The sequence below is a fragment of the Littorina saxatilis genome, linkage group LG17, assembly GCF_037325665.1.
Source record: "Littorina saxatilis isolate snail1 linkage group LG17, US_GU_Lsax_2.0, whole genome shotgun sequence".
NCBI classification, from domain to species: domain Eukaryota; kingdom Metazoa; phylum Mollusca; class Gastropoda; order Littorinimorpha; family Littorinidae; genus Littorina; species Littorina saxatilis.
In genome coordinates, this window is record NC_090261.1 from 59,044,122 (window position 1) to 59,056,621 (window position 12,500).

Consider the following 12,500-nt stretch of genomic DNA (forward strand, 5'->3'; position numbering starts at 1 on the left):
TCTGACGGGATGTTAAAGCGGTGTGGCAGACCAAACACCCTTAACATGGGGGCAAACTGTTCAAAGCGGTGTGGCAGACCAAGCACCTTAACTTTTAGTCATATTCTATGCACAGGGTGCAGTACCTGATAACGCCCAACCCGCATTTTCAATCATTGGAATAAGGAAAATAATTGTTTTTATTCATTCTGCTTGTGTGGTTTTTTTAAAAATTGTTTCCCTTCCTTGGAAATGTTTTGCGCGCAGCAGAGATTTCAGTGTGACAAGATGTCGCGATAATGAATTCCTACACAGTGGAGTTTAAACTCTCAGCGCTCGAGCAACTGGACAACAATGGAAGTGTTTCAAAAACAGCACGTGAGTACAGTACGGAGTGGACATAAAAAGGATTCGAGAATGGCTGAAGAATCGCAATACATGTTTGATGCATCGGACTGTGAGAGAAAAGAAGAACGCTTCATCTTGGGCGGGTAGTGATGTCTGAAAAAGTTGCTTTTGATGTTCTTTGATTTCTTGCAGAGGATCTAGGATCGTGTCGTCAGGAACAAAGATCTGCAAAGAGGAGCATTGGAACAGGCCGGTGGCCTTCACCTGGACGGCTTTGCTGCTTCGCCCTTGTGGGTAAAGCGTTGCAACGCATCATTTGAACACTTCCGACGGGCGCAGTGGCGTGGTGGTAAGACGTCGGCCTCCTAATCGGGAGGTCGTGAGTTCGAATCCCGGTCGCTGCAGCCTGGTGGGTTAAGAGTGGAGATTTTTCCGATCTCCCAGGTCAAACTTATGTGCAGACCTGCTAAGGACTTAACCCCCTTCGTGTGTACACACAAGCACAAGACCAAGTGCGCACGGAAAAGATCCTGTAAATTCATGTCAGAGTTCGGTGGGTTATACAAACACGAAAATACACAGCATGCCTCCCCCGAAATCGGCGTATGCTGCCTGAATGGCGGGGTGAAAACGGTCATACACGTAAAATCCACTCGTGCTAAAAACATGAGGGAACGTGTGAGTCTAAGCCCATGAACAAAGAAGAAGAAGAAGAAGACGAAGAAGAAGAAGAAGAAGACGAAGAAGAAGAAGAAGAAGAAGAAGAAGAAGAAGACGAAGAAGAAGAAGAAGAAGAAGAAGAAGAAAGAAGAGAAGAAAACACTTCCATGCCGAGTGACTAAAATATCGTTATTCTAGCAAAGGAACCGCTCCTGTAAAGGGTATAGTATAGTACTAGTAAACGCCACCCTCAACTTTCGGGCATAATTGGTGCATGGGGGGGGGGGGGGGGTGTAAAAAAGGTACTTTACGGTACAAGATCTGTTGTGTAACTGAATCAGTTCTTTGTGCGGGGACTCTTCTTTCTAATGATCTTCTTCTGTAATATGGGTTAACAACAGAAGGTAAAGGTGGAAAGATATGGGATAATAATGAGGGTTTTTGCCACGTACAATTCTACAACTGCCCCCCCTCCCCCCCCTCCCCCCCCCCCCTACATTTATTTTCTATCCTTTTTCCAAAACAGTGCGCCACCCGAGTCTGAAATTCAAATCGGGTTTTACTGCTTTTTCACCCAACAGTCGAGGATTGAGTGGAAGCTGTTGAAATTTTTGTAAACGTTTGCAGCCTGAGGTTATCCTCACATGATACTCCATAATCCTGAAAGGGCCGTAGGGTTCTTCTTTACTGTTGGTCACAGAAGGGGGGACTATGCTCAGGGGTAAAACAATCAAACAGCTTTAATCTTATTCAAATGTGTTTATTGAAGTTCCACATAATCCTTCTTTTTTAACGCACAAGTTAAAACAAATGCTTCTTTAAGCGGGGCTCACACACAGGCGGAGCAATTAAGCGGAGCAGGCTGCTCCGATCCTGCTCCGCTCTCCACCTGCCCTCTCACACACAAGCTCCGGTTCCGGAGCAGGCTGCTCCGATCCTGCTCCGGTAGGGGATTTCCCTATGATATGACGTAGTTTCTCCACTCGCGCAGTCTGATGGGAAATATTTTTACACGTGGATAAGAAGTGGCGGGAAAAAAAACACCGTGATGTTTACCAAAGGAGACAAAAGTCTTGTCTTTTATCGCAATTACTGAACATATTTCTAAATGGACTCTGTATAAGTCAGTGTTGTGTGCGGTGTGCCAGTGCGTTTTAGAGCTTTCAGACACAAACTATGTGAGTGTGGGGGTCGGGTGAAGAGAGAGGTGGACTAACAACTGTTGGGACATGTTTTAAGTTTTGGTTCTTTTTTGTTTTATCGAGTTATATCCGAAGCTTCAAAGATGTTGAATGTGTATAGTTACACTAGCTTCCATGGAATCCATTCTTTTTTTTTTAGATCTACTACTAACAATCTCTCTTGCAGACGGTTAGACTGTTGCTTTATGTTACGCGCAATATGGCTTTGATTTAGATTTAGTTTTTTTCATTTTGTGTGTGGTTTGATTTAGCTTCACTCTACTCAGAAGAAATGTTTTAAACATGATTAACAAAATATTACTTTATGGATGTTTGCAAATAGAAACGTACGTGTGTCAACAGCGCAACAAGTTTCTAAAGAGGACGATATAGAACGCTCATGGCCGGACCGTATCAGGTTGGGGGGGCCCCCAATTGTGTTAGGGGTTCATTAGTTGAGGGCGCTAGGACGTTTTGAAATGTAGATGAGAATATGTGGAATCTAGCTGGCGCGTTCTCCGAATATTTGTCATGATTTATTGATTTTTATTTTATTTTCACCTTGGAGGAGATATACAGTCAGGACGGGGGGGGGGGGGGGGGGGGGGGTGACAGGAACCCCCCCTGGATCCGTCCTTGACGCTAGACAAAAAAGTATCTGTGCTGTAGCTTTTTTTATGTTTTTATCTCACCCTCATTTTTGAATGTTGTTTTCACACACACACACACACAACACACACACACACACACACACACACACACACCACACACACACACACACACACACCACACACACACACACACACACACACACTTTTGATCCCATTCCATGTATTGCGAAGACTTTATTCAGGTTTTAGCTAGTACTTAAACATCCAATTTCAAAGCACAAGTCTGAGCTGAGAATAGATATATATGCATAAATGTGTAAAATAATGGTGATTTGTGATCAAAACACGTCACAGGAAGCTTGTTTATATGTCTTATGTATGTGTCTTCCATCGCCCTGGCAACATCAGAACTCCACACCAGCCTGCAAAAGTATAAACATAAAGGGTGACACAAATGAAACAAATGCAGCCCATAAAAATGCTTAATACTTCTTGACCTGTTTGACCTAGTTAGTTAATATTTGGCGATTATTAACTATATCTTATGCATGACAAAGGTCAACACAGTGGCGAGTTCACAGGTCAAATGGAGGGGTAATTTGGAACACTTTTGAGTTTTGATCTAGCTGTAATCTTCTTTTTTCAGCACATTTTCAACCAAAAAAAAGGACTAAAACATTACGTCTCCAATGAGTTAACAAGATCGTAAGATTTTGTTGATCTTGTCCGAGTGGATTTTGTGTATACAAGTGTTATCTGATAGTTACCTTATTGCTTCATGTGTCATTAACGGTGTAACTGGTTGTCTGAGGGATGCATTGACTAAGATCTCATATATGCTAGATGTCGAAAAACTACTCAAATTACCTGCCCTCGAAAGGGTGGTAACCAAGCTAAAAAAAAGACGCCATAGGAAATTAAGTAGCGTGGAAGGATGGGAGGGTATAAACTATGAGAATTGGGTAAGTATATTAATTATACGAAAATTTATTATTGAAATTTTCATTTGAATTACATAGTTTATACCCTCCAAAACTAACACTCTTAAATTCTTTAATGCTTAAATCGGGTTAATTAGTGTACAGCTCCATATAAAACCCGAAACGGTTGAGTGTATCCCCGAATTCGGATCCTTTTGGAAAGAGCCCAAAAGACAGACCATTTCACCTACAACATTGTAACTTTTGGTATTGGTCATACCTAAGCTGAAATTAATGTACAGCAAATATACAGTGCAAAATGCCGTTAATGGTCTTGCAGGCAACTCAGTTAGCTATCCTGCCTATGCAACTGACTCACGAAGTCTCGCACACAGATAAACAAATGAGGGAAGGGGCCTGTGTCGTCTTCAACCAATAAACACACACACACACACACACACACACACACACACACACACACACACACACACACACACACACACGCGCGCGCGCGTACTAAAGATGAATATTGCATATGCATAATGCAGAAGAAGACAACTTAATCTGATAATCTATAGATGTAGTGACTGGTGCAATATTTAACGAATTTAAAAGGACGACTCTGAAATGTATCATGTGATTGTGAACCAACTTCTCAATAAACAAAATGAAGACCAGTTTAAAAAGTTACCTGTTTCATTTTGGAATGTTTTTGGTCCCATCACATCTCTGATGTACACTCCATAGACGCACTGTAGTAATAAAAAAAAACTGTTTAAGGAGAAAAAAAGATTATGCAGGGAGGAAGAACAGTAAGAACAACAGAATCAGCAGCAACATTCACTAATCTTACTCCACATAACACATAACACTGAATCTCAGTGAAGAGTTAGTGATCCAAATATTTTAATTAACAGAGAGATTGAGAAGGAGACAACAGCTATGTGCATGTGCGTGTGTGTTTGTGTGTGTGTGTGTGAGGGGAAATTTAGTCATTGAAAACTAAACACTTTCTACTCTTCAATATCAACAGTCATAGACATAAGATTAAGAGCCACTGGGAAAGTTGGACATGAACATGTACATGTTGCAGGTGAGGAGGGGGGGGGGGGGCTGGAGGGTCTTTGTTGTTTGTAGATTATAACTTTGCACAAATTCCTGTTTTGTAACACTGTAATGTATAAGTAGAAATGACTGTGGAATAACTTTCTTCTGTTATATCAGTATGATTATTTGCAAAGTTACCAGGATCATTGTGGCATCCTCTTAATCCTATCACGTCTGAGACTTTAGTAGACGTGCCTGTAGAGGGAAGGGATGGGGGAAGGGGGTGGAGGGTGGGCATAGAGAGTGTCGGTGTAATATGAAGGAGGGAGGGGAGAACCATTGGTAAATAAAACTCTTATAATATCAACAGTTCTGAAACTATTTGAGCACGAGTTTCCCATTACCACACAAAGGTGCAGATAGCAACAGATGTTACACCGAGAGTGTGTGGGGGGGGGGGGGGGACTTTTAGAGGGTTAGTTGTTGGACTGTAGTATCTGAATAGCAGTGCTATGGGGTGAGGGTGGTGCTGGGGCGGAGTATGTATCGTATGTAACTTGAATTGGATATTAATAAGCATGATCACTCAGACTAGAGCTAAAAAACGGTGTTAATCTTCACAGACATTACATAATATGAATTCACAAGCATGTACCTTTTGTTTTGCCCTTGAGTTTGGTAGAAGGCAATACTGAGTGTCGAACACAAGTTGCATTGATCACTGACACTGCGTCACCCTGCGGTCAATCTCCTCTGATCTGCAGATTGCACCTGCACAAACCCAAACAATGTTATGATCGCAAAAAGCCTGCATAGCCAATGGATCTAAGAACACAAACACTCGATGGATCTAATTAGAGAGTCTGCAAACGAGTCATTTTACGTTGGAAATTCAATGACAATCTGTCAGTCAATGAAGCAGATAGATCTGTCCCTGCGATTGTTTTTGCAAGCAGATACATGTTTGAACTTCACCTATCCCGTTATCATTCAACAAATTGATATCTTGCATGATGAATTTTGTGCCGAGGAGCTGAACCTAGCTTAAATTACTGCTGTATTGATTTCGGCCAAACCAACGCATTTGCATACCGAAGTCATTCCTCCTTTGATTCCAATCATTGTACATGATCTTAATGCAAAAATATATACGAAAACGAGCTGATCGAAATGAGTAACATTGCACCTGCATTGACTGTACAGTGTACTGCAAAAGCGAAGGTCGTCTGCGACTGGAGATTTCGAAGTTGAACAGCAGCGTTTCTTCACACTCAGCTGTTGGCTTCCTCGGAAAAGTGAAAAGCGTGACTTGAAATCTAGCGGAAACCACATTCTATCTTTCCGTTTCGGTATTCTTGTGTAAAATCCATGAAAAAGTTCTTTCGAAAAAGGCGGCCGTCGTTATTTGGGATGCCACCTAGTGTCACACTACTATTTCCGGAGAAAGAGTGATGAGTGCGCTGATTGGCTGCACCGCTGCACCGGAGCCAAAAAATAGAAACGTGTCCTATTCCTTGCTCCGCACCGCACACACAACTTTCTCCACTCCTGCAACGGAAGTAGCGTCATCTCTCCGCCTGGTGCAGCCTACTCCACCCTTGCTCCGCTTGCTCCACCTGTGTGTGAGCCCCGCTTTAAGCATCGACCGCAAAGCAGGTTGGCTTGACACATGACCAGGGTGGGGAGAGAAATTCAAGTTTTACGCCCTCACGGCAAAGCCATTAGCGGCATGTTCCCGGGTTTTAACCCGACTTTAGATGAGATACACAAGTGTATGCGTGTTTAGGTGGTATCAGCCATCTGCACTTAGGGCAGAATGACCGAGGTCTTTTACGTGCCACTGTGGTGACACGGGGGTGGGAGATGGATACCGTCTCTGGGTCTGCACATAAGGTTGACCTGTGTCCGTCCCGGCCCGGATTCGAACCAGCGACCATGGGAAATATGCACAGAACGTGATGATAATTAGTTTTATTCCCCCCTCTGCTTCTTTACCTCTGTAAACTTGTAAAGCTAGTTATTTTTCGATAAACACCTAGCAACCAAACAAATAACGACCCAGCAACAGCCTGAATCCTCGATAGCGCAATGGGTTGAGAAGCTGTTCTGCGTCGGTACTACTTTTGCGACTGAAAAGTTCCGAACGCTCTAATGTACGAAGTATACATCTCTGGAGCAAACAATACAAACATACCGCATTTAAATTAACAACTACAGGCTTGAACACATGAATCTCCATATAAAATCCATGAGTTTGGTTGTTTTCTGAATCTAGATCTGCTGTGCACAAACGTTCATCACCAGCAAATTCCTAAGGCAAGTAACTCTCATACTTTGTCTAGCGACAAGAGTAGTTCCCCTTTCAAATTTCTTTTCATTCAGTTTCTTCGACAACAGAATGCAATCCGACGGTCACTTTTCAACAATATTTCATTTAATAAACAGATCACACGCAACCAAATGCACACATCTCATCAATTTAAACAACATAAAGCGGTTTCATACACTATTTTCCACAGAAAACTGAACTTCATACAGTTTTTAACGTTGGAACACGGGTGCAAAAGTTCGTCTGCTAGTCCCATTTGACGAAAGAACATTATCCTAAGCGATACCAAAACATATACAGAACACACAATATCTGCCTTTGCCGCCACAGCAGAATAACAGCATATCTGTGTACTTGATTTTAGTCCAAAATAGGAAAACTGACAAGAAGTGTTAACAGAATGGAATGATTTGCACGGAACTATACAACCGCGCATTAATCGATCGCCTGCGCAGGTTGACTGGTTGAGTGAATAGGATTCGATCAAACTTTCGCAGAAAAACTCCTCTTTTCTTTGAATAACTGAAGAAAGGAGGAATAAAGAGGTTACACACCTCGTCTCAGTGATTATAAAAAATAATGGTCTCAGTTCGCGGTCATGAAAAAGCTCGCTAAAGCTCGCATTTTTCATGATCCGCAAACTTCGACCATTATTTTTAATAATCACTGAGACTCGGCATGTAACCTCTATTTAACGTCCTCTTAGAACCAATTGGCCTATCTTGGGACAGGTAGAGTTGATATGCTTTATGGGGGGACAGGACACTGGACAGACATGCAAACAGAGAACACATATGATCGTGTTATAGATCTGGAAGTCTGTTGTTGCGATATTTCAAAATGGGGATGGAAGTAAAGATTTTGTTGGGGTTGTTGCCATAGTCAAAGAAACTACAATGGGAAGAAGGATAACTTCCTCATTGGGCATGCTTAGAAATGAGAATGGCTAAATACGAGTTATTCCCCTTTGCTGCATGCTGATCAGGCTGTCTCCTGCTTTGTTATGACTAGTACAGTCGATCTTTCTCATGTTGTGACTTGCTTTATTTTCACATTTTCGGTATTTAAAACAGCAAACACACACACACACACACACACACACACACACACATACACTGAAGAAGTTTCCATTCTGATTCGGTTATTTTATTTGGTGCTATATGTTTGCTTCACATTGTTTCTTCTTTTACATTGCTTGAGGTATCCCAATTCGCTAAACACATCCATAATGCATGCATGGCTCATTCGAAAGAGGGCAACTGAACAACTGATGCCCAATAGCAATAAATACTGAACAACTGAACAATAAATAGCAATAAATGATGACAGCGCCAAGTTTTTAAGTACAAAGTGAAATCCTGTGACTGGACAAAGGCACAATTACAAAATACAAATAAAAAAATCGAGGCTCATTTTAAATTAAGTTCTCAGCTCATGGGGAAGCATAAGGTGACCCTAGAAACCGAAATTAGGAGACCTCCCGCCCCCAGGGCAGACTACACAAAAAAAAAAGGGGGGGGGGGCTAATTTGTGAAAAAGTATAAAAGGAATCGAAAACTGTATACATGTATTTAGTTAATACCCCAAAAATTGTATAGTATACACAATGTCAGACCCTAAAGAAAGTTTGTTAGTCATTGCTTAGGCAAAACAAAGCAAAATAGCCTGTTTACGGTATCCCGACCAACCCTATTTTTCTAGACCAACCCTAGACTTTTTTTTGTGGGCATTTGGAGAAAAAGAAAAAGAAAAAAAATCAATTTTGTTCCTGTTTTTTTGCAAAATAATTTAAAAAGATGGTTATAAAAAAAATTAAGAAAAGCCGATTTACCGACCCTCTTTTTGTGTGCCTATGTTACTGTAAACAGACTAAAAGGTACATCAGAAACAACACACCAGGGAGGGTCCAAAATTTTATCAAAATATAGATGGTAGGGAATTCAAAATAAAAAAGACAATAGACAAAACATGTACTTCGGCTCATAGAGCCTTCTTTAATTTTTGACTCATTAAGTCCATGCTCCGAGAGTCCTTTTTTTAATTTTGAATTGCCTACCATCAATTTTTTTTTATACAATTTTGGACCCTCTTTGTACGGAGAGAGTTGGCAATTGTTAATCACATTCTCTCATCTCATTGACTCTCCTTCAGCTCCTTGGTAACATGCGTTCCCGTCTCTGCCAGGATTGGACACAGCAGCAGATAACCGGTAAATATGTAACAGGCATAAATGGCAAAATAGCTCGCCTCGCCTGATAATATATGAGACAACTGTTCTACTACAAAGTCTTTCTTGGGAGGCTTGGCTAATTTACTCGCTCGTTTTACACGGGGTTCCATCGTTTTCTTTTCTAATCGGAAAACCTTGCTCCTCAGTTTGTTGACCTTCTGCCGAAGTTCCGCTTCACGAGGGGATGGGGAGGATGACGACTTTGATGCTTTACATCCTATGTCCTCCAGGATCGCCTGAATGTCATCTAAAAAAGAAAACACACATAAAATAACATAACCATAACAAGTTACAACCTGGAAGAAATTAAAACATGTGTAATTAAATCACAAAATGAAAATAAACAATAGCGTAGGAAGGCAGGCCAGAAATGAAGTGTGTTAGCAACTATGGATACGATGTGGAACAATGATGGAATTGACCTTGTTTGGTACTGAATGGGTGAGGCCATTAGAACTGTACCCACGGAATACGCCCTATATAAGCTTCATATTGATTGATTGATTGATTGATTGATTAGGACAACAGTACCAGGTAAACTCCTCACACACCATGCCTCTTTCTTTCTTTCTTTATTTGGTGTTTAACGTCGTTTTCAACCACGAAGCTTATATCGCTACGGGGAAAGGGGGGGGGGGGGGGGGGGGGAGATGGGAATAGAGCCACTTAATTGTTTCTTGTTACACCATGCCTCTAACAGGATATGTTTCCCATCTTTACGTGTTGGAACTACAGGTACAATTTCATCCATCCATGCATCCGCCCTATACAGCTTCTTCTTCTTCTTCTGCGCTCGTGGGCTGAAACTCCCACGTGCACTCATTTTTTTTGCACAAGTGGAATTTTACGTGTATGATCGTATTTAGGCAGCCATACGCCGCTTTCGGAGGAAGCGTGCGGGGTATTTTTGTGTTTCTAAAACCCACCGAACTCTGACATGGATTACAGGATCTTTTTCGTGCGTACTTGGTCTTGTGCTTGCGTGTACACATGAAGGGGGATAAGTCACTAGCAGGTCTGCACATAAGTTGACCTGGGAGATCGGAAACATCTCCACACTTAACCCACCAGGCGGCCGCGACCGGGATTCGAACCCTCGACCTTCCGAGTTAATAGACCGACGTCTTACCACCCCGCCCGTCACCCTATACAGCAATTATCAACTATGTAATGGATGGGTTTAAACATTTTTTGATGTCAGGGTGTTCTTCATGGTTAAAAATCTCTTACCTGGTTGAACAATTTGTGCATCAGGCGACAGGTCGGTGCTGGCTTCATTTGTAGCTACCCTTTGCGATGGTGGCTTCCTCCCACTAGCAACCTGCAAATGCACAGCTCTTTAACTGACAAACTCACAACCAACACCCAGTCACAATGAAACAATTCTCCCAATTTCATGGCATTGGTCTTAGGCCACACAAAAAAGTGTATGTTTCTCGTAAGGCAAAACAAAAAATAATCTGTTTACAGTATCCGGACCGACCCTATTTTTTCCCACCGGCCCTAGACTTTTTTGGGGCATTAAAAAATGAAATTAAAATATTCAGATGGCTAAAATACAAAAATAAAAAGCCGACCTACCGACGCTATTTTTGGGGGGCCTATGTTACCTTAAACAGACTTTTTTTGTGGCCTAACATGACTAAAGGTGGAGATTTTTTTTCTAAACTTTTTTTTTTAAACCATCTTTTTAACTTATTTTGTTGAAAAGCAGGAAAACAATTGATTTTCGAATACCCCTTTTATTTTTGAAAATGCAAAATAAAAGTCTAGGGTCGTCAGGAAAACATAGGTAGGGTCAGGTGACCAGAAACATACAACTTTTTTGTTGTTGACGCCGACCCTATACTTTTTTTGCCATTTGGGGCTGTTTTTTGGCAAAATAAGTTCATCATATCATCATAATCAAGACGTCGATCCAAAATAAGTAACTTTTTTTTGTTGGCCTTATCATTTTTTTGCGCTAAATGCAAACAGGCATTATTTGATGGGAACAATGCTGTTTTTTTTCAATTCTTACATCAGCCTCAAACTTGTCATTACTCAGCCTGCATTTAATAGTGTGCTTCATTGGTTTGCAAAAACCTAAAACCAATAAATAAATAACCTTCGGTGGTGGATTGGGCACTGCAAACAATGTCGGGACAGCATTCCACACAAGTGATCCTCTCTGCAGGATTGTTTTACTGGTTGGCCTCAAAGTGATCAGTACAAAGCTTGAGACCTTGAACATCAGCTGGCTGCAGCTTTTCAAAGTCCTCTCGCCTTGTGAATTGCATCCATATTCTGCACCTAGTTTGACAATAAAAACAACAATGTTATTGTTAAACTAAGCAAAAAGGAAAGACAAAAAAAGCTAAATCAGATCTTCAGTCTAAATCTAACGCTCTGCCTGAACGCAAAACGGATGAGTGATGTACCTTTGTACTGTAGTTTTCCCGTAAGCAAGGTTTGATAAAGGTTTCGGCAAATATGCCCACGGGTAGTTTGTCATCAAGTGTAAACTGTTGTTTTGTACTGACTACTGACTCACACTCACAGTCGTAAGTACAGTGTACACATGCACACACAGGTACACACGCAGACACACGCGTACATAGTACAGCTAGTACAGAAATCTCAGGATGAACCGATCCATGCTATGTTTGTAATATTTCATTTGCACTATGATATTAGTTCTATAAATACTGTAGTATCATGATTCATAGCAGACAAAAATGCTCAGAGACAGTTGGCTTATCTGAGTGAGTTGACTCGAGCCATTGCATTCTCATTCTGAAGAAGGTAAACCTGATGAAATAATCACTGCACAACCCACCTTTTTTCTTCTTTAGGGAACTTGTGGAAAGTTTTCCCGAAGCAGCTCTGTTTGTAACGGGCGTTCTTGCAACAAAAAGCCGAGCACAATTTACCACCACCTCGCACGCGATCGGTACCTACGCGATCCGCCATTTTGTTTTCGCCGTCAGCATGTAACTAGGGACGATAACCCACAAACACTTTTTCGCATTTTCTTCGCAAGTTCCACGTCTTCCTTATGTACAGTGTTTGCCATAGTGTACGCGAAATATAGTTGGAGTGGGGCGGTTTTGTATGCTTATTTGCTTTTTATTTATGTAAAATATTTTTCAGACTTTTGGATAATGCCAAAATAATGTAATAAATAACTGGCTGAATAAGTAAATAAATACGTAA

At 41.3% G+C, this 12,500-nt stretch overlaps 2 long non-coding RNA genes across 3 annotated transcripts in view; both read right to left on the reverse strand.

The window, feature by feature from the left end:
• LOC138951848 (uncharacterized) overlaps window positions 1-6,381 on the reverse strand; it is a 15,827-nt gene extending 9,446 nt beyond the window's left edge. Inside the window, exons 1-3 of one of the 2 annotated variants that reach the window (XR_011451235.1) lie at window positions 5,933-6,381; window positions 5,402-5,517; window positions 4,391-4,451 (exon numbers count right to left, since the gene is read on the reverse strand). This is a non-coding gene — a long non-coding RNA (uncharacterized lncRNA). The other variant, XR_011451234.1, reaches the window with a different exon arrangement.
• Window positions 6,382-8,205: 1,824 nt separating this feature from the next.
• On the reverse strand, window positions 8,206-12,353 carry LOC138951850 (uncharacterized). Its single transcript, XR_011451237.1, has 3 exons — window positions 11,413-12,353; window positions 10,536-10,626; window positions 8,206-9,552 (listed from the first exon to the last, which is right to left on the reverse strand). It is a non-coding gene; the product is annotated as an uncharacterized lncRNA (long non-coding RNA).
• Window positions 12,354-12,500: the final 147 nt, after the last annotated feature.